Raw genomic sequence first — 23761 nt, 5'->3', positions numbered from 1 at the left:
AGTAAAGTTCAAACAATCTTGGTTCTTATATGAGCTGTTTATAGATGCATTATAGCTGAGGTAACTTTAAAAACTGTGAGAAACAGCAAGAGAAAATAGATATTTAATTTCTGTCCTGTTTCTGCTGTCACTCAGCTACCAGGAGCTAAGCAGAAAAGAAAAGAAACAAAATAAGAACCCCCCCCCCCCCTCCCCAAACAAACAAACCCTAAGAGCAAAGAGTCATTTTCTGGTTTAATTCTTAGAGAAGCTGCCTCTGCTTCTATTTGCAAATCAAATTTTTTATTGATTCTGTTACCTTTTTGTTAACTCTACCTGTATCAGACAGTAGGTAAAAACTAATTTGGATCCAGAATTAACAAAATGAGTTTGAATCTGATCTCATTTATACCAGCAAAAATTCAGAGTAACTCTGAAGTCAGGAGTTACCTTATTGTAAAACAGTGGCTCTTAAACTTTTTTACTGGTGACCCCTTTCAAATAGCAACTCTCTGAGTGTGACCCCCCATATAAATTAAAAATACTTTTTTATATATTTAACACCATTATAAATGCTGGAGGCAAAGTGAGGTTTGGGGTGGAGGCTGACAACTCACAACCCCCATGTAATAACCTTGCGACCCCCTGAGGGGTCCCGACCTCCAGTTTGAGAACCCCTGGTGTAAAACAAGAGTGAAGTGCAATCAGAACTAGCTCCAACTTCTGTGCTGTGGACAGCCATATGACAACACCATCCCAGAAAAAAATGTAGGGGATATTTGGCACAGTTGCCAACTTTCACATGGTAAATAAGCACCCCAACTTTCACAGTAAGCCAAAAATCAAGCTAATTCCATTTCAAAACAAGGCCAAAACAAGCCAATCCCTAAGAATCCCAACACTGTATGTGACTAGATCCCCCCGGGTGCAGTCTGGGACTATGTTGGGCAGCTGTGCACCACTGATTCTTCCCTCCCCCTTGTCCCTGCTTGCCCCTTGTCCCTGCTTGCACCCCCTTGTCCCTGCTTGCTGGGAGCTGATCAAAAAAAGAAGCAACAAGCTACAATGAGCTACAAGCCAAAACTAGCCAACAAGCAACTCAAGCCAAAAATAAGCCCAATTTCTGCGTCTCCCCCCGCCAGACCCCCGGCGGGTTTGGCATGTCTGATGTTTGGTATTTTTGGTGCCTACCTTGAGTCACCCTGAGTCTGGTTTCAGAGGTGACTTCAATGAAAGTTCTTCAAAATCTCAGAGAATCAGGCCCTATGTGCATCAGTCTAGGCATCCCAAAACTGTAGTATACAAAACCAATGGTTGCTTCAGAAAAAAATTGCTCTAACCTTTCTGTATGTAGGTTTTCCCATTTGTAAAATGGGGCTAATACCTACTTGCCTACTGCATAAAAGTGCAGGGCAATTAATTACCTCAACATAATTGACTTTTTATAGTAATGCATTTGTGCATCAAGGGTACGTTTCTACCATTACTATGTAACATGAAATGGAACACATGGTGGACTAAAATACCGCACAAAAATACTGTCAATAACTGTCACTCAAGCTTACCAAAAATATGCATTAAGAACTTACATTTGTATATGAATCTGCATGGGCTTGGTAAGGAGTAAGAAGATCAATTATTTTTCAGGGAACACCAAAGGCTAGGTTCATGATGAGATTTAAGCACCCAAGTCCAAAATTTAGCTCCTCAAAACCCCCACTCAGCTGCCACCTAGTCCTGTAAGCACCTACATTTCTACTGGAGAAGTCTTCTAGGCACCTACGTTTGTGCCAGTGGGCATGTATAAAGCAGTCAAAGCTGTCTCCTGCCTAGCTTGTCAAAAGTGGCAACCTACTAGATTGTGCCTGGCACAATATGCAGTGGCAGCAGTGGTGACCCCCTTATATTCAGTAGCTCAGTGGTTAGAGCACTCACCCAGGAGGTTGAGATATGCATTCAGATCACCACTCTGACTGATATGGAGCAGGAACTTGAACCTAGATGTCCCACCCCCTGGGAGAGTTCTCTAGCCACTGGATATTCTGGGATGTGTCTCTCCATCTCTCCTGTTCCAGCTGTTCCATTTTGTATAAAATACCTGAAATAGTCACTGAAGCAGAGATTGGAGCCAGGGTCTCCCAGGTGAGTGTGCTAACCCCTGGGCTATAGAGTGTGTCTCTCTCTTTCTCTTGCTGTTTCTGTCCCAATGATTACTTAAGTATTTTATACAGAGTAAATTTGTTCTACACCATTGACAGATGCATCATTGAAACAATATTGAGCTCAGATGATCCCACCAAACCTCCTTTCTTCCCTTTAGGCTGCAAGAGTAGAAATTAGCTGAGTAGAAATATTCCATGCACAAATGTGCAGATGTCTCAACATTGGAGTACATGTCAATCCAGGGAGAGAATGTCCTTTATTGCTGAATTGCTAATTATTCACAAAAAGACTAAAACTGAGTGTCTGCTTCCCAGATGATGCCTTATTATGCTCAGAATTAAAAATACATTAAATGGAAAGCTGCTGATGTGGCAAGAGGGAGTCTCTGTGCCAACGTAAGGCTGCAAGATTCAGCCACATGATGTAGTGTAGAGAGAGAGAATGAAAATCTAGGAAAACAAAGTAAAAGCATGGCAAAGAAAAGACCTGCTGCAGCAGCTCAGGCAGTCTCATCCTTAGCACCCCCTTTGCTTCCTTCAGTGCTAGATTATCTGTAACCGGCCTATTTATTCTTTCCTTAAAGGCAACCGCAGTCTGATTTCAGATATACTGCAGTAACACATTCAGTGAAAGGGAGTTATTCTGGAATTCCAGCAGTGTAACTGAGATTGCTTTGGCTGGAGGTTAGCTAATGTAATTTGGATTTCATAAGCTTTAAGGCCAGAAAGGGACAATCATGATCTACCCTGACCTCTTGTGTAACACAGGACATAGAATTTCACTTAGCAATACTGCATCAAGTCCAAAATTTTGGTTGAACATACTTTAGAAAGACCTCCAATCTGGATTTTAGGACTTATAGTGAGAGTGTAGATTCTCTATCATTTTCTAAACAGTTCAGATGATTGTCCCTGTTTTTAAAGAGCTTTATTTCGTGTAGACGTTCCGGGGTGGGGCTCGTCCCTCACAGGCAGCAGCTGGGAGCCAGGCCGCCTCGCTACACGAGGCCAGGAAGCAGCTGGGTCTTGCACACCCAGGCCAGGTGGGCAGCCCACCGTAGTATAGGGCTCAGGGCCGTAGGCAGGGTGAGCGAACAAACAGTAATTCTGAGCTCAGGCCCTCAGGCAGGGGCTGAGCAATCAAACAGTTATTTCAGGAGGCCCAGACCCTGGGTCAGGACGGGGCACAAACAGTCACAGCTCAGGCCCTTTGGGGCAGGGGCTGAGCAACAATAGAACAGTTGGAAGGCTCAGGCCCTCAGGCAGGGAGGAGGAGAGACTGCCACCCGGCGTGGGGTGGCAGAGGGGAACACAGGCCCACCCACTCCACTGTGTTCCAGCCCGGGGCCCTATCAGCAGCAGTCCGTCTGCCGCTGGGTCAGTGGGGATCCTGACCGCAACACACTGACATGGGTTCGGGGTCTGCTATCCCCGGGCCACTTCCCATCTCCTCCTCCATGGGTACCCGCACATCCTGAGCCTCGTCTGCCGTGTCCCAGACCATGGGCTCCTCCAGGCACCGAGCTCTGTGTAGGTTGGTCGGTTCCTCCGGACCCTCGGCGGGGGAGGAGCTCAGGCCACTCCTCAGGATACCGGGCTCAGCTTGCCAAAGGCCCGTGGTAGGAGGGTAGACCTGGTGTGGATTGTTGGATTGATAGTAGTCTGGGTGCTGGCAATGAAACAGACAGTCCATTGTAGCTGGGGCCTGAGGAAGGGGGCTGAAGGCTGAGCCCAACAGGGTTCAAGTTTCTCTTGCTTTGGTACTATTTTCAGACTTGGACTAAGGGACTCCATTCTCCTGGAAGGGGTAAGAACATAAATGTAACCTGGCAAGAGAGCCAGATCACTAGCCCAGACCACAGAGGTCCCAAGGAAGAGAGTGAGGTGGAGAGATTTGCAATGCCAGGTTTCTCTATGAGAGCCACACCAGAATGGAGAGTCTTATACAGGTCCCCTTTAGTCCCTCTGGAGTGCACCCCTTAGGTAGTGGGCCTGGCTTCTTGCACCTCGCTACAGGTGGAACCATCCAGTACAACCACTCTTAGAAAGGGTCTCTGGGCTGCAGCCCCTGTCTCCTGACTGTATTTACACAACAGGCCCAACTCAGTTTGTCAACTGTAAGGCCTTTCGCTCTTAGGACGTGTAAGCAGTGAGATGGTTAAAACAAAGGTCTACTTGCATATTTCCCTGTACCTAATCCAGTGATACTTAGACCTCAGTGGTTCAGAAGCCAAATTAGCAATCAACATTACTCGAAAAGGCACAGTAGTGTGAATTCATTTTATCATTCAAATAGGGGAAATATTTAGTTTGTGTAAATTAAAATAAAATATATATTATTCTCACAGCAAAATGGCTGACCAAGTATTATTATTTTATTAATTACAATTGGCTGATAACAGAGTATAAGCATCCTGCTTGGTTAATAGCTTAGATTAGTTTGAATATGTGCTGCTAAAAGCCGCAGGAGACACATTAAAGAGCCACTTGCAGCTCATGAGCCTGTCTGAGTATCACTGACCTAATCCTTATTCTTTCCTTGCAAGCATTACTATGTTTCAGCAAGCAGTTACCCCCATCTGTGGATTGTGAGAAGCAGATGCCTCTGCCTCTCTCTCTCTCTCTCTCCACATCTTCTTGACAGCCTGTCAGCTCTCACTGACTGGTCTTGGAATCCTCTAATGTTTAGTATCCTCCTTTTGATCCTGGGCTTTAGCATTGGGAAGAGTAAACAGTTGTTAATCTGACTGGAGTGTGGTAGGGGTATTCCCCAGTAAACAGCTTCCCCATTGTTTTCTCAAGGACACTTATCTGTGTCATTGTTTTACCTTTCCTGCTTGAGTCCTCCCCTTGATCCGACTCCATAGCAAGTCATTGTCTTCTTTTTTAACCCTTATCCTATCAGCTGGGGTTAGGTTGTTGTGCAAGCATCTGCCATCTTTGTCTGACAGAGGCAGCACCAAGGTCTACCTGCTTACCATCTTCTTCCTTGGGTTTCCTCAGAGTCTTTTCTTCCTACCAACCTCTTCTGCCATGCTGTCTTAACCAGGTCCCCTTGAGTCATCCTCTGCATTGTTCAAACCAGCAAAGTCACACTACCTGGATTTTGTCAGCCATATCGTAGACTTCGACTTCCATCCTAATACTTTCAGTTAGAAATCTGTCTCTTCGTGTAACTTCTCTTATGACATGTAACTTCTCTCATCTCAAACACCTGTAGGGGTTGAACCTGCCATCTCTTTATTGCCCATGCTTCTGCACCATACAACATTGTGAGGCACACCATTGTTCTATATTACATTTGGGCTTTTCGTTTCAATGGTGTATGCTTGTCAGATATTATTCCACACTCTTCCAGCACTCCCCAGTTTGGACTGTATCTCCTGTTCAAGGTTGCTGTCTTCTGTGACCCAGCCTCCAAAGTACTTGAACTGGTCAGTCTGGTTTATGCTCACTCTCCATTAATTTCTACATCCAATTTCCCTGTGGCAATTGCCTTCTCCTGACCCACTTAACTCAGACTTAGGCTCATTTTCATCCCATGTTAGCTTAGCTGGTCATACCATTGGTTTAGTATTTCCTCCAGGTCTTCTTCTGAGGATAACCTTATTGCTATGTTGTCTGCATATAGAAGCTTCTCACCTTTTCCCATTGGGAACTTTCTGCTGAGCTAGTCCATCAATATTGTAAACAACAACAAATTTAGAGCCGACTCCTGGTGCAGTCTGTCTTTCTGCAAAAGGACTTGTCATTCCAAAGCTTGTTCTGATCACTGTTTTAAATGATCTGTATAGAGACTAACTCCATAGCTAGTAACCATGATAAACACAGAGAGAGACAGTAAAGTAAAAGTAAGTAAAGTTCATTTATTCATGACTAAATACTAGTGACATCATAGCAGAATTTTCGGAAGCCTTCTCGATACGTCACTAACTTTACACACTCAGTAGCTGACCTTCCAGTGATTGCTGCACACTGCCTATCATCCCATACTATGGTGAACACTCTTCATTCCATGATAACTTTTTTGAGGTTATCTTCATCTCCATGCTTGTTGTGACCAAAGTATATAAATTTGCGCCTGCTGATTTCTGAGAATAGAGTCCGCTTCCTTCCAATAATATTTCCAACATAAACATTCATTTTCTTTTCCATATGGGAGATACACAAGAGTCTTTGCCAGCACCAATTTTCAAAGCTTCCAATTTTCATCTTGTCAGCAGCACTAGTTTCCCAGGATTCACTGTCATAAATTGCTATGGAATAAATTAAGCTTTTCACTAGTCAAGCATTCGTGCATTTTAAGATACCATGGTTTTTCCATACTTCTGTAACGGAGGCCATGGTAGAATAAGCCATCTGTAGTTATCATCTAATTTCTTTTGGAGCAGCCTTCTTGGGTGAATATGTATGATCCTAGAAAATTAATTTAATCTATTGCCTCTACATCTTGACCATTGATCATGATGTTCGCTTGCATCTTGTTACTGTTGATTGTGTCAACGTACATGCATTTTGTTTTTGCTATATTCAAGGATAGTTCATATTTCTCACTGCCTTTTTTTACAGACACCAACATTCGTTGCATTGTGTTGCAGCAAAGAGCATCGTATCATCAGCGTATCCACCAATGGTAATCCCATCTCCTTCCACTTCATCTCACCCTTCCAGCCCTAGTCTAATAAATTCTGTGTACATGTTGAAAAGACTTGGAGACAGAATACACCGTTTTCTCAAACCCTGCCTAGTGGACAATCACTTGCTGTTGCTTGCTGCTATTTGCACCAGGATCTGTTGTTGATAGTAAAGACTTGTGATGAGTTTAATGAGATGCTTTGGGATTCCCATATCTGTTGCTACCCTCCAAAGATGGTCATGCCGGATGGTATCAAATGCTTCAGAATAGTCAATGAAACACATAATCTATGGGTGATTATACTCCCTGCATTTTTCAGTGCTCAGATGGATATTCACAATTTGATCACATGTGCCTCATCCCTCTCTGAAACCAGCATGCTGTGGTGGTAGTGCTGCTTCTATCCTTTGCTTCATGTGATTCTGAATTATGCAGAGCAGCACTAAATTAATATGCAATATCATGGAGTTGGTACAATAATTGCTGCAATCTGTTATATCCCCTTTCTTTGGTAAGGGCAGAAAGACTTCCATCGTCTAGCCAATTTCTAGTCACTCAAACATTGTTGCAAATTTTCCATGAGATCAATACAATCACTTTTAGCAATTCTGCTGTTTTGTTATCTACCCCTGGTGCTCTCTCAGGCTTCATTTTCATAATAGAACACACCATTTTCTTTCACAGGATTGATGGCTCCAGCTCTGTACTCTCTTTTCTATTGTTCTATATTGTAAGTGGCTCTGACAAAGTATACAGATTGGTACAGAGAGTCTATCCACCTGTGTTTTGAAATCATTACCTCCAGTGAGGACTCTGCCATCATGATCTTTTATTGTTCTCAACATGGGGAAACTTTGATAAGAAGTTTGACCAATATGAATATACCTTTTGTATTATTACTTGCTTTGTATTATTACTTGCTTTTCAAATTCTTTGTTTCCCCCAGATGTACTTGCTCTTGTTTCATCTAGTCTGCCTTTGTCTTTAAATCTGTCTGTTCAATTACTTGTATTATCTCCTATATTCTTTAGTCTCCAAGTCACTTTCACTCTGCATCCTTTTTTTGCCAGCTCAAACATGTTCTCTGTTAACCATGGTGCAGCTTGACGCTGATTTTTCAGAATATGCACTTTGGCAGCTTTGAACATGATAGTTTTAATTTTATTCCAAAGTTTGTTCAGGTGGTTCTGCTGTTTCACCTTGGCAATGCCTCAGACCCATTCTGGACAGAAGTCATGCAGTTTTTGTTGATTCTGGACAAGTCCAGATGCAGTGGACTTGCCAAATGTCATGTCCCATATTTATAAAAAAATAATACAGGTATTTGTCACAGTGTCTTTCACACAGCTCTAACTAGGAGTCACATTTGAAATTCTTAGGTTAAACATTTGTATGAATATCCAACCTGTTCAAACATAATGGGGTCTGAAGCTTCAATATATCCACAGAACAAATGTGGAGAATGAAACCCTAAAATGCTAAGGCCCTGCTCACCCACCTGAAAGAAGCAGAGAGTGGCTGAGACAGAGAGAGAAAGGGTCAGTGGGGCATGATCCAAACCCCATTGCAGTGGGTGAATATGGGGTGCCTCATCAGGAGGGAGGTGAGGACTCCCCTTGGAGGTTGAAGGTCATAATTTGTGAACCAAACTCCAGGATTCAATTAATGAAATCTCTTGTCAATGGAACCCTGTAGGGTTTCCACTTCTGTGAAAAAGAAAAGACAGATTAACTGGAGCACATTGATAATTCCATATGTTTTATTTGGTAACTATCATGGAACTGTCTACTGTAGCATTTCTATCCCTGCAGATTACTTGCAATTCAATTCTTGGGTAGGTAGAGATTTAGAAAGAAAAGTGAAAATAGAAACAAGAAGAGATGTTTATTTAAAAAAAAACCTGACTTGGAGTAATTGGGTTGTGCACATTATTGGACTATTTAGCTGCAAAATCTTATTACTGTTACACTCATCCTTTCCAGCTTCCCTTCTCTGGTTTGTAACACTAATGTATTGCATCTTGTAAACTTGTTAAGGTGGGAATCATGTCTTCCTGTGTATTTGAACCTAGCACAATGGAACCCTGAACCTAATAAGGTGCTTCTGTAATGTTAATAATAAGCAATATGTAACCCACATTCCTTCATGAACTTCCACTATAACTATATAGCATTCACAAAGTAAATATTCTTCCAGTTTGTGTTGTCTGCTATGTCTCAGAAAAAGTCAAGTTACTGTGTTGGTAAAGAGCATTTGTTCACTACTCTGCAAATTACAATATAACTACATTATTAACGTTAACTAGATACAGCGGTTGAAGAGCCTTGTTATGTACAATCCATTGATAAAGTGACTGGAAAAAAACAAGCAATCCTGCTCCTCTGCAGAGAAAACGTTTACCTTTTTAATGTGAGTAATCACACAAAGTTCTGCAAGAGAAAAATAGCCTGATAGCTGAGACCCTTGCTTTGTATTGATCAAATCAGTTCATCTATCACAGAGGTTACGATTGTTTCTGCCTGGGGAGGCGATAATGAAGAATGTTAAGGAAAAAGGGACAATCTCAGAAATAACCTGCATTTTAGGTGAAGATGCACTGCATTAAAAGGTGTGGCACAGTATGTAGCCCAGAGCATGTATGTTGGCAATTACCGAGAAGTGAACAAAGATTTAATTAGAAAGTCAGTAGTTTTGTGATGGAGTAACATCATCAAGGCTGTCCTTACAGTTCAGACTCCTTGAAATATGCCCTTCCTTCCCCCTTTGTTTATCCTTGGACAGGAACTCCGATACCATGGTGATGGATGCACAGTGTCAGAACCTGAATAAAATAGAATCCTTCCCAGTTTTGATTTAAGTTGTTCTTTAATATTTTGGGGCTCTTATTGTTTCTGGCAGTGCCAGTGTTCTACATACAGAGAGAAGGCACAGTTCCTGTCCCATGGAGCTCACAATCCAAAGACAGAAGCATTGCTTGTTCCCATCCTAGGAAAGGGGCATGTCCCTTTTAGTTAAAATCATGGATAGGTATTTTATGATCGCTGAATGCTGCTGTTATAATTATTATGCTAGAGTCTAGCTAGTTGAAATACTGTAACAATTAAGGCAGTATTCTACAGTTATCTACCATATTTTCGTTTTTATGTTTATTTTAAGCGCCAATTCTTGCTCAGATTCATGCAATTAATTACTATTTCTGGGCAAAATGCTCTTCCCTGGTCTGCGTTGAGAACTTGACTTCAATCTTTTCCTGGAATGGAAGTCCACCTGCAAATGAGAAGAATTTTGCCATTAAGGTTGTCATATAACCAGAGTTGTGTTCTCATTGTAGAAGTGCTGGTCACAAACCATATTTGGCCAGTGTCCTCCAGTTACAGATGGAGTCAGAATCTCAACCTAGATCATTCTTCATTAGTTCACACAGCTGAACTTACTTTGCCTTTCTCACACCAAGTTATTGGTGCAAATAACTTTTTTCATTGTCAAAGGAGTTCAATTTTTTGCCACTAGCAAACCTTATTGAAAACTTCTATCTGTCCATTTTACTTTGTCTGTGGGAGGATGGATACTTTTTTGATTGATGCATAGGAATTGGAGTTGGCACATCTTGGTTGTGTTCCCAACTCTGCCAAAGGCTGCCTAAATTTGACCTTTGACAAGACACTTAATCCTATTGTGCCTCAGGTTCCCTGCTTGTAAAAGTCGGGGGTGATAATTCCCTACTTTAGCAGGATGTTATGAGGCTTTGTTTGATCTTCCTTGTATTTTGCTTGTTTGTAAAGACTCCACACTCTCACTGGTTTGTTCCATCTGTGGGATGAATATTTTGCCGACCACTTCTTCATTCTGATTCCTTGTGTGTCTCCAAGTTTTCACTGGCTCTTCTCCTAGTCATCTATTTTGTGATCTCTGCTTGTAATTACTGGCATCAGTCACTCTATACTTTTCCTCTCCACCTTGCCTTCTGCTTGGTACATTTGATTAGTACCCATGTTTTCTTTTCCATGCTGTATGTCATGGCTGGGGGAAGAACAACAAATAGGTTAGACTCTGCCTTAATCTAGAAAAAGGCTAAAAATAATTCTGCGCTTACCTACGGTACTTTTATTGCAATCAGTTTTGGCTTTGTTGCTAATCTCTCTCTATTGCTATTACTCAATTCATGATTATTCCCTATATGGGCTTTTTAAAGGCAGCCATTCACTCACTGAGACTCCTGTTATTTCCTTAGGGCTAGATCATATCTGAATTATTCTCTGGATGTTTTGGAATGTGATACTGTGGGATGCTCAGTATTTGCATCTCCCATTCACTTAAAAAAGGATTACAGGTGTCTTCAGCATCGCATAGGATCAGGCCCATTTCTGCTATCATTTACTCTAGCACTTTTATGGGTTTTAATGAGACCATTTTAATATTTTGCTATTTGTACATCACACAGGGTGAAATTCACTCCATCTCCATTCAGCACCTTCTCGTAATGGCCACGGTCGGGTCAGTGGACCTAGTTGTTGTCCATACTAGCAAAGTACACCAGTTTAATTAAATAAATGTAGACGCCTATCTAGGTACCCCCTTGCAAATTCCAAATACAGGGAGATGCACTTGAACAGATTTCACCCTTGCTGAAAGCAGTTTAGTATAAGTCTGTAGCTTATTGAAGTTATTTAAACAAAAGCAAAACTGGTTTAAGTGCATCTGTATTGGGGATTTGGATGAGTTTAATTAAATCACTTTCTAAAGTCTAGTAGGACAAGAAACTAGATTGACCACTGGTCTGATCTAGCATGGAATTTTCGGTGGTCTGATTAAGCCAAGCAGGTCCCTATTGGGCTGTTAATTTGCAAGAATCAGTCAATAAAGAAATGGAGACCAAATTCAAAAACTTATTTTTTGTCATTTCCTTGGATCTTCATGTGGAACGCCAATTAGTATTAGTGGAAGTTTCATGCAAATCAGATAAAAATAAGTCTCTTGGTGACTAAAAGTGAAATTTTCTAGGTGACTGGTCCATGAAGTGGATTAAGCTCTGTTGCTTTTTGGAAGCTGAATATTAAATCTTTTTCATAGGGTTGTTTATATGCACATAAAGTCCAGATAGCACAAGCAGTGGATCAATACAATATGAAATATGCATTTGACCAACAGAGTTGAATAACTACTTCAATGCCATTCTCGTCTATCAGGAACACAAGTTTTTTTAAAACCAAAATAAACTCTCCACCCCTCCTGCTAAATATGCACATAACCCAATAAGTGGAAAGGCTGCAAAGGAAGGAATGTCCCCCAAGACTCTTATAATAAGAGGAACCTATTTCTCCACTACCTTTCATCTTATGTAACTGGAATGAAAAGTCACTGAAAATCCTCCTCGTGTAAGTGAATCAAGAATTCAGATTTGGTGTGATGTCCCCTTAGCACAAGTCTAAATGTTGACACTAGGCAGTGGAGAATCAGGTCCTACATTTTTAACTTTAAAGGAACTATGTTCAAACAATGCTAAAATTGTGACCTATAGCAGACAAGAAATGTTAAGTTAAGGGCTGATAATTCATCTGTGTTGCACACTTTTCAGCCCTTTTTCGGAGAGTCCTCTGAATCCCTCAATATTTCTTTTCTCCCCTTTAAATGCCTTGGGAGAAATATTGTTTCCTCAAGATTCGATCAGTACCACATCAGCATTAATTTTTGGGGAAAAAAGGTCTTCCTAATCTGCTGAAATGAGATGACATGCACAATAGATTGTACAGACCTTCCTTATGTGAGCATTTCTCTTCTTTCCTGTGTCATTTGATCATCAGTGAAATAGATAACAACGTTGGTTCAAGCTGACTGAAAAACTAAAAAATAAAAAAAAACCTCCCCAAATTTATTAGCAAGCTGAAAAAGTTCAACTTTAATATTTAAATTATCACAATTAGACTACACATTTACCATCCTATTGAAAGAAGTGAGAACAATTAGCACTTCATGTTTAGAAATGAATGAAAGCTTTAGATCGGGGTGGGCAAACTTTTTGGCCTGAGGGCCACATCTGAGAATAGAAATTGTATGGCGGGCCATGAATGCTCACAAAATTGGGGTTGGGGTGCGGGCGGGTGTAAAGTCTCTGGGTGTGTATGGGTGGGGCTGGGGATGTGGAGTTTGGGGTGCAGGAGGGTGCTCTGGGCTGGGAGAGAGGGGTTTGGAGGGTGCAAAGGGGATCAGAGCTGGGGCAAGGGTGCGGGAAGGGGTGCAGATCCTGGCTGGGGGTGAGGGCTTTGGGGGGGGCAGGGGATGAGAGGTTTGGGGTGCAGGAGGGTGCTCCAGGCTAGGCTCAAGGGATTTGGAGGGGGATCAGGGCAGGGGGTTGGTGTGTGCAGACTCCGAGAGGCGCTTACCTCAAGTGGCTCCTGGAAGCAGTGGCATGTCCCTTCTCTGGCTCCTATGCGGAGGCACGGCCAGGCGGCTCTGCGCGCTGCCCCATCCGCAGGCATCGCCCCTGCATTTCCCATTGGAGCAAGGGAGGGGGGCCATTGGAATGCGTAGGAATGGCCCCCGACCCAGCGCCCCGGCTAGAGCACCAGAGCAGGGCAAGCCCTAGACCCCGCTTCCAGTGGAAGCTCGCGGGTCGGCTTAAAATGGCTTGCAGGCTGTAGTTTGCCCCCACCCCCGGCTTTGATAGGAGCACAAGTTGCAGCTACTGGGAAAAAGTATCAATTCACTGGGCCAGCATGCCACTGCTTGACCTTTCTTAAGCATGAAACAGTGTTTCCTCCTTTTCTATAGCATTCTATAGAATGCTTCTGTGACAGATCTGGCAATTTCATACAATATATCCTAGACAAACTTTATTGAATTAGTTTTAAGTATCTTGGAAGTTCCTTGTATTAAAAATGTAAATCTTTATATATTATTGTGGGACAGTATGTAACATCTCTGGGGGTGGGAGTGGGGACCTGACTAATGTAAACCCTGAGAAGTGTTATGAACTTCAAAGGACACATTTAAACAATGGGCCAGACAAAAAGGAACATTTGGGATAAACAAAACTGAATGGGATTCCTAGGACGTACTCGGGGGGGGGGGGGGATATGCAAATTTCCAGCTCTGGATTTACACTTTTGAAGGTACACTCTGAGGAGAAATCTATTACCTATGAATTACCTATTCCCAGGTCAAAGGCACAGGCTGTGTAAAGAAATGGCTCACAGATTCATGGGTGTTATGAACTTGGAACCACAGAAAAATCCTTGTGAGGTGTGAAGGACTGTTCACCTGCCAGAACCCTCATTGGAGTTGGGATTGTGACGGGTTCTCCCGGGATACCATCTGGAACTGGGGTGCTACTGAGCCCTCCCCCCCCAACACACCAGCCTGGGCTCCCACTCACCCTGTAATGCTGACACACTCCTGGTCTCACTCTTTCACCAGTACACAGGTAGGGATACACCCAGCTGTAGTAACATGCAGACAGGCTTTCTGACCAGCCCCTGCATGGGAAGGTTATACAGCTAGGGCACTTACCAGCTTTTCAAGTGCACACCCCCTCTGGAGGGTAAACCCAAAATCATATCATCTTGCACTGCTCAGAGAACTCTACAGCGTAAACTCATTAAATTCACCCTCTCCCTCAATGTGGAGAGAGAGATGCAATAGCTTTCTGCCCCAAGTTATGATTTCCACACACTGGTTTTAGACAAAACAAAAACAAGTTTATTCACTACAAAAGATAGATTTTAAGTGATCGCAAACAGATCAAAACAGATTACCTAGCAAATAAACAAAATTGCAATCTAAGCTTAATATAATAAAGAGATTGGATATGAATAGCAAATTCTCACCCTAATTGTTGATTTTTAGACAGTTTGCAGAGATGCTTGAGGGGCCAGCTGCACTTGCTTGCAACTTTAAAACCCCAGAAATTCCTCTCACAGGCTAGAAACCCCTCTAGCCTGGGTCCAACACTTCTCCCTTCTTCAGTCTTTATTCCTCAGGTCTTTCCAAGAGTCTCATTTGGGCGGGGAGTCAGTGCAGAACCACAATGATGTCATTCCCCTGCCTTAAATAGCTTTTGCATATGGCGGGAACCCTTTCTCTCCAAACTTGGTTCCCGCACCTTTCAGTGGAAAAACACTGGTATTCTAAGATGGAGTCCAGTACCAGCTGACTTGGTCACATGTCCCTGTAGTGTCACAGCAGCCATGACTCAGAGGCTGTTTGTAGTGTCCTCAGGAAGATTAGCTTCTAAGACCTATTGTCCTCCCTAATGGCCCTTCCCAGCCAGCCATCTAGACTGATTGTATTCTGCTTAGTGGCTTACAAAGAACTGTAACTTAACTTTAGACAATTATGCTATTATAGCTTCTGAGGAGAAAGGAAAGCAGTCCGACTTGCTGGGGAATTCACAGTGTAGTCAGAGAACTATGTAGCCTGGATACACACCAATCAGGAGGGAGAAAGAGACATATCTCCTCCTAAGAAAAGTGATGGTGGGGAGCCAGATTCCTAAGAGTGGTTGCCCTTGGTGAACCATGGAGTTGTCCTGAACTAGGACATCTTCTACAATTCGAGAGTTGAACTCAGATCCATTACATAGCAATGATTACCACTTAATCACCAGCTGTGCCTTTATGCATTCCTTCTGTGGTAGTAGAGAAGGCTGAAGCCGTAAACAGTTTGGAATTGCTTGGCTTTTATAAGCTTGTGTCAATACCTTTAGCATTATTTATATGTAATTAATGGGCCTAGTGCAGTTAAACCAAGCATGAATTTGGTCTGTTTGTAGTATGAATCTAAGGATTCTTTTCCTGCTCTACCATCATGGACTGATTTTCTTCACTATGTGCATTATTTTTTCTTAAAGTAATAATTGCATTTGCTAAATGAGGGTTTTAATAGCCTCGGCAACAAATTGTACACATTAAGAGAGCAAGAGAGATGTACAGTAATTGAATTCCACTATTGACCATTGCATTAAGCTTTCTCAGCTATATTGAAATCTACTTGTTAGATATTGCAGTTTGCTGGATTCAATTCTCCCAGGAAAAAAAAATCAACAGGAGCAGTAAGTAAAATGTTTTAGCTGGTTCTGGGAGAATATAGGGGATAACCCATTTTATGATGAGCAAGCACTTTTAAAACACAAATAGCTTGCCCAGTTTCAGGTTCGAAAGTTTGAAGTCAATGGAGAATTTTAAAGTGAGAAAAATTTAAAGAGAAACACACTGAATAACTCTCTCTCTCTCTCTCTCTCTCTCTCAAACACACACACACACACACACACACTCTACAATTGCAATAGGAAATATCAGCAGTACAGTAACTCCTCACTTAAAGTCGTCCAGGTTAACGTTGTTACGTTACTGATCAATTAGAGAACATGCTCATTTAAAGTTGCGCAAAGCTCCCTTATAATGTTGTTTGGCAGCTGCCTGCTTTGTCTGCTGCTTGCAGAAAGAACAGCCTTTGGAGCTAGCTGGTGGGGGCTTAAAACCGGGTGGACCAGCAGCCCCCCTATCAGCTCCCTGCTCCCCTAAGTTCCCTGTGTGGCAGCTGCCCAGCAGGCTACCAATTGCTGGCAGTTCAGCTGTCCCTCCCCCCACTGCCTTGTACTGCTCCTGCTCTCTGCCTTGAAGCTGCTCCCCGGAGCCTCCTGCTTGCTGGGGGCGGGGGGGAAAGAGGGGTGCTAATGTCAGGGTGTCCCTCTCCCCCCTGCTACTCCCCTTCCTGTAACTTATCTCCACAGAGAATGGGGGGGGGGAGCACGAGAGGGCTCAGGACAGAGGGAGCTTACTGGCAGCAGCTGCTATCTCAACTTGCTGATCTACTTAAAAAGGCAGTGTACTTAGAGTGAGATCAGCGTACTTAAAGGGGCAATGCGTGTCTCTCTCTCACACACACACACCCTGTGTGTGTCTTCTCTCTCTGCCATGCTGTCTCCCCTCCCTCCATTCATGCTACCTTGTAGAGTGTGGGGCTAAATTAACAATGTGTTAAACCTTGAGGGCTCAGCCGAGTGCTAGTTCATCATTTAGCAGTAAGGCATTCCCTGGGAAATATTCCACCCTCTGACTCCACCACCTCAACCAAGCTTCACAATCATCATTGCTGCGTACAGTATTAATTTTTTTGTTTAAAACTTATACTGTGTGTATGTGTGTGTGTGTGTGTTTATATATATATATATATAGTCTTTTGTCTGGCAAAAAACAATTCCCTGGAACCTAACCCTCTCCCATTTACATTAATTCTTATGGGGAAATTGGATTCACTTAACATAGTTTTGTTTAAAGTAGCATTTTTCAAGAACATGGCTACAACATTAAGTGAGGAGTTACCATATCCTCCATTTATACTGTGTAGTACTTTTTCATCTATAGTGTTAGAAGTCATGTGTCTTGTATGCAGGGATATAATTTATTTGCAGGCTTTGCTGTGGTGTACATCACTAGTACCTGAGCATTCCCCAGCCATTAATGAATTTATCTTCTCTGCATCTCTGAGGGGAGGGTAAACCTTCAGTCCTCATTTTACAGAAGAGAAACTGAGGCACAGAGAGGTTGAGGTCAAAACTTTCAAAAACTTGTGTAGGTGCAAATAGTCAATTTGGGTGCCCATCGACAGGCCCAAGTGGGAGCTGGGTTCTCAGGTGATTTTGCATAGCTGGTATATGGCTGCTGATATGTGCTGTTATGGTTTGTTCTGCAGTCTGTGCACCCTGAAAACGAAAAGCATAGTGCAGGGTAAAGCCCCTCCAGCCAAATACACACATCTGAGATGGTGACAGGATTATAGTGTTAGAGGAGGAGAGGCACAGGGATTAGGCTTTGGGCTAGATGAGGTGAGGGAGGGCGGAGTGAACTATGGGATGCAGACTGGGGCTGGGATGAAAAGGGAATTTAACAATGCCAGGATGGAGAGCTGCAGTTCACAATCTGACCATATTGGGTCTGTACATCATGAAGTGACTCAAGGGAATGAAGCAGTGGGCAAGGGATGATAGATGCTCTTGTTCACAGAAGAAGGCACCCTTGCCCTCTTAATCAATCTTTGCACATTGGAGGAATTTCTTCAATCATCACGTCTTGCTGAAATGCATCTACTTCTTGGAGAGAATGGACACACATTGAGCAACAACTCTTCAGGGTGGTGTACGACTCAAGCAAAGAATACCATATCTATACCCTATTGCAGGGAACATTTTAGCGACAGGCAGAATGTAATTCCTCAGTGTGTAATATGCCCAAGACACCTGGTGCTGATGAATTTTTCTTGCCAAAATCCTCAGGGAGGTAAGGATCTTTAAATGACCACAAGTTGTCTGTCACTGGCTCAGAAGAAGAAAAGCATCACTATAATGCCCCCAAATATACGAGAAACCTAGGCAGGGTACTTTATAACTTTATTACAACACAATTTCAAAGTGTAGGGTTAAAGCAGTTTTTTACTTGGTTTAAATATTTGCAGGGTAAATTTGGGTGGCCAAATTGTGGTTAAACCAAGTTAACAGGTTTGATTAACTCTGTTCCTGGCTCACGAGTTACTGGATCTAAGTATTTGACTGTTGAATGATCCCAGCTACCTATTAGAAAGACAAACATTCAGTGGAGGTTGTCCTTGCTGCAGAATTACCAAGCAGTGGTAAGTCATTAAGTATGTTGTATGTCTGTTACTGGAGGATTTTGAGAGTTGGTGGACTACCTCTCACTGTAGACTTCGCGTGGTCTGTGCCATCCTCTGCACTCGAGGAGCCTCCAAGGAAATACAAAAGGCTGAAAGAAGCAGTGTTAGCAATAGGTGTCAGATTTTGGATTAGGTATTAAGCTAGAGTTTAGTGGCTTTATCATCCCATTTTGCTAATGGGGAAATATATTGGAAAAAAAATCTGTCCTTAAAAATCTGTTTAATCTGGACCTGCAAACACTAAAATACCTAACCATCATTGTATGATTATTATCAGGGGTAACTAAAAGTTGCAATTACGGTTGTTTGGGTGCCGTGGCTGAACATTTCCACACCTTAACGTGGTTGTATTTATTTTAAGTTTAACATCACAAATCCAGGAATTTCAATGAATGCTTGGTTTGGGGATAATTACAACATCTCTGCAATGTTTTTTACCCTGAAGTTATGGCTAGGTACTTCCACCCTTGACTCTTAGTGTAGTTTGTCTTGGATTTAGAAGGAAATTATTGTTGTCAAGACTTTCCCTTCACCTCACTTGGTCCCTGAAGTAGAAACCTTTTAAACCTTTTAATGGTTATGTATGATAAATGGAGAAATGACTATGTTCACGCCTACCTTCACAAAGGTGTACGTAAGCAATCACCTGACCAATTTCCCCTCTCTAGTGGTTTAGCATGAAGAGTATAATGGTAGAAAGATTCTTCCAATATATTTCAATTTGGGGTGAGCATACTGCCCCTGAAGCATATCTTTAGTGCTTGGGATACATTGGTAGAATTGTCTCTAAAGACAAATCTTTTTGCAAAACTCATTTCAGTGTCTGTCTCTCTAGATAAAAAAGACTCTCTCCCCCTGAAAACTAGTGTGGATCCAGTCAATTCTATGATAATCTCATCTGCTATTTATGAAAAAAGTCCTGTTGGATGTGCTCTGGGCCTCTGCTTTATTACCAAAATATGAAGTAAAACTGTAAGAAATTTAGAATGTAGGACAATATCCTAATCTCCTAGAGCTATAAAGAAAATGATGAGAACTAGAGCATGAATATGTAGTGGAATTTACTGAAAATGTAATCATTTTTATCATGTCTATTTAATCTCAATGTACCACATCACATAGCTCTTAACTTTACTTTACTTGCAGACAATAGATTAATGTTCTGAGTCATAGTATTTCAAAATTAAAAGAGGCTATGGGCTGAATGTTTATGGGAAATACAATATATTTCATGCCTGTTTTTCTTAGATTTCAGACAGCTGTGTGTGAGTAAAATTTTTCTGGCATCGGAGGCCTGTAGATGGCACACTTGTGCTGCAGTTAGGAGCAGTTCCTAATGAGCCACTGAACTGGGGCTGGGGGATGGGAGAGAGAAACAGGGTTAGAGAAAGAAAAAGAGACTGAGAGGGAATTAAAAGAAAAGCCTTTCTTTGGGATTTTAAAGCTTGCTTCCCACAGAAGATTCCTTCACAACTTTTTAACCCCTGGACTTCAATGCAACAGTCATCTCAGGGGGAAGAGAGGCAGCAGTGAAAGCAATTTTTCACTAAAAGAGCTTGGAAAGCAAAGCTTGAAGCAGTGAATCAGTGTTACCAGCAGAGTGCAGGGTTCCCCACCACAATGGGTTTTGAGAAGCTTAATGGGGGCTGGGAGGAAAGGCTGTTCTTTGGTCTCTGTGTGCCCCAAAGAGCACAAAGCTTGGAAATAGAACAAAATATGGCATGTTACACTAGGGTGGCCAGATGTCCTGATTTTATAGGGACAGTCCTGATTTTGGGGTCTTTTTCTTATATAGGCTCCTATTACTCCCCACCCCCATCCCAATTTTTCACATTTGCTGTCTGGTCACCCTCTGTTACACATATCTTAGTATAGATGTGGGTGGCAGGATTGTAGGAAGGGAATGTCTGAACGTAGATTGGAAGTGCAATGTGGCTACTACTGTTCACAGCATTGGGGTTGCCCTGCAGTGTTCCATCCTCAGCACTCATCAAAGGGAGTTTGAATAGCAAAGATCTGCAGTTTAGAGCAGTTTTTGGAGAGCTTTGTAGATTTTCAGGATGATATTTAAAAATAACATAAAATTTGCAATGGCCACTTTGAGGCTAATGGGGGCTGGGGAGGAGGGAGAGAGCAGAGACCCATTGGATGTATTACGTGCACAAATTATTTCCTGTCTACACTACACAATGGTAAAAAGTTACCAGCTTTTCTGAACCCTTTAGGATGTGCAAGTAATTTCCCTTTTAAATATTAAGGAGTTGCATGAGTAATAGAATTCCAGCCTCTACCTGACTCTAAAAGACTTAAAACCTATCATCCATGGATAATTAGTCTCCCCCAATTGCTTTTGAAAAAATGCTATTTATTTAAATCAGTGCTCAAACCACAGTGCCTGCCTCATGCTCCGATGGGTCTCAGCAGCACACAAGAATACACCTAAGGCAAAGAGACAAAGAGGCAGAATCTGTGGTACAGTAATTCCATTGAATTCAGTGGCGTTACTCCCGGTTTTCACCAGTGTAGGGGAAGTCAGAAACTGCTCTGATGTGTTTCAGATTATGCCTTGCCTTTAAAGCAAAATGAGTTCACAGCTCAAGGTAAGAAAATATTCTTCTCTCCACCCAAATTATGTGCTAAAATATCCATATTTTGATTATCCATATTACCTTTTTAAGAATGTAAGAAACCAGATGTTATGAGCATGATTCTAATCTCAAATGGAGTAAAGCAGGTCTAACTCCACTGCAACCAATGGTATGACACCAGCATGCAATCTTTCAGTGGTTGGAAAATGAAACCCTATATATCTTCAATTAGACTGTGTTCAGCAAGAGGAATCTGTTTTGCTCACACATTTTCAATGTGGTAAAGGACAACACAAAGGATAAGAAATGGTTACTTTGTATCAAGAGAAAAAAAATTAGGGATGTATTTTTGTCCTAAAGATAAGTTTAAAATTAGCTAGTTCTATGGGGATGTTCAAGAACCAGTGTAATTATGAACAAGCTCTGCAGTGCTCTGCAATGTGCCGAATGCACCAGTTCAGAGAGAAAACTTCACCAGAGACTCAAGGACTGCTAGCAGCATGACGCACTATGGTTTTTAATTTAGTATTTCCCTCAGGATGGCATCATTTATCCCTGGTTCATCTTGACTAGCTACCGCCACAGGATCAACTCTGGCCCTAATCTTCATTTTAGTGAAAGTTAGAGAGTTTCTCTCTGTGTTAGGAGAAATCTGACCCAATTTTAAAGCTCCATGGGAGACGGAGGTAGGAGGCTTTTCTTACCCTGAGGCAGGTAGAAGGGCTGCTGACTGAAAGCTTTTTCAGATGCCAGGCAAAAAAAAATTATCCCAATCCACAGCTCAGTTGAGGGGAAAAAGATCTAACAACTGTAACTGGGTGATGTTTCATTAAAGTGCTAGTAAAGTCTGACATTCTTAATCCCATGGTTACTTCTACCACAGAACCAGTGCCCCTGGCATAAACTCTCATACATGGGAAGGCTCAGAGGACAGGCCCAAATCAATCTATTAGAACATTAGCTTTTCTAGAGGCCAAAATCCATGGCTGACTTTGAATGAAGGAGGTTTTTCCTCTCTTTGGGAATACGTGATAGAAAATATTCATCGAGACCCATGCAGCATTGTGCTCTGCCTCATATTTGTGCTACTGGGGAAAAAGATCCCACATTAGTTCTGTGGGCAATTTTGCAGTATGGTAAGAAACAATATACTTAAAAACTTCTTCCCCCAACCCACTTTTCTTGGGTGGATTACTGAATACTGCATATTTTCCCACGAAAAGTTAAAACGAATGCTAAACTAATGCAAAATGTCTTAATCAGCCCACATTGTTGTTTCTTAAATCTTTTTGCGTCCTTTCAGCACATGGAATCTCCATGATAGACAAAACTGTCTAAACATACAAGGAAAAGAGGTCTATCTCTATCTAGGCACTTCTAGAACCCCCACCATTCTAGTGTCTGAAATTCAAACTAGGGGCCAAACGTGGCTTTCCATATTTATGCTTCTAAATCCTATTGGGATTATGTTGGAGTGTCACACACTCTTTACACCAAAATGGTTTGGGATCTTCCAGGATCTAGTCTGATTTCCTGTATAACATAGAACATTCCTGAATTAATTCCTGTTTGAACTAGAGCACATCGTTTAGAAACAGTCCAATCTTGATTTTAAAATGTCCAGTGATGGAGAATCCACCACAGCCCTTGGCAAATTGTTTGGATGGCTAATGATCCTTGCTGTTAAAAATGTGCATCCTATTTCAGCTTCCAGTAGCTGGATCTTGTTATACCTTTGCTGATAGATTGGCAAGCCTTTAGAGGGGAAACAAAATTTTGCTATATACTTATAATCTATGATGAGGTCACCCCTTAGCCTTCTTTTGGTTAAATTGAACAGATTGAGCTCCTGGAGTCTATCCCTCTAAGGCAGGTTGTCCAGTCATTCTTGTGGCTCTTCTCTGAACCCTGTCCAATTTATCATATCTTTCTTGAATTGTGGACACCAGAACTGGGCACAGTATTCTGGTAGCAGTCACACTAGTGCCAAATATAGAGGTAATATATTCTCTCTACTCTTACTTAAGGATTCCCCTGTTTATACATTCAAGGATCACATTAGCTGTTTTGGCCCCAGCATGGCACTGGGAGCTCATGTTCAGCTGATTATCCACTGTGACCACCAAGTCCTTTTCAGGGTCACTGCTTCCCATGAAGGAGTCTTCCATTCTGAAAGCATGGCCTGCATTTTTTTGTTCCTATATGTTTACCTTCACATTTGGCTGTATTAAAACACATGTTGTTTGTTTGAACCCAGTTTACCCAATGAACCAGGTTGCTCTGTATCAGTGACCTGTCCTCTTCATTATTTACCACTCCTCCAATCTTTGTCATCTGCAAACTTAATCAGCAATTAATTTTGTTTTTTTCCAAGTCATTGATAAAAATGTTAAATAGCATAGGACTACGACCCAATCCTTGTTGGATTCCACTAGCAACACTCCCACTTGGTGGTGATTCTCTGTTTACAATTGCATTTTGAGTTCTGTCAGCCAGCTTTTAATCCATTTACTGTGTGCCATGTTAATTTTGTATTTTTCTAGTTCATTAATCCAAATGTCGTGCAGTACCAAGTCAAATACCTTACAGAATTCTAAGTATATTACACCAACACTATTAACTTTATCAGTCAAACCTGTAATCTTATTTTTTAAAAGATACCAAGTTAGTTTGACAAGAACTGTTTTCCACATATACACGTTGAATGGCATTAATTAATACCTTCCTTTAAT

Source organism: Trachemys scripta, chromosome 8 (genome assembly GCF_013100865.1).
Source record: "Trachemys scripta elegans isolate TJP31775 chromosome 8, CAS_Tse_1.0, whole genome shotgun sequence".
NCBI lineage: Eukaryota > Metazoa > Chordata > Testudines > Emydidae > Trachemys > Trachemys scripta.
This window is presented reverse-complemented; position numbering follows the sequence as displayed.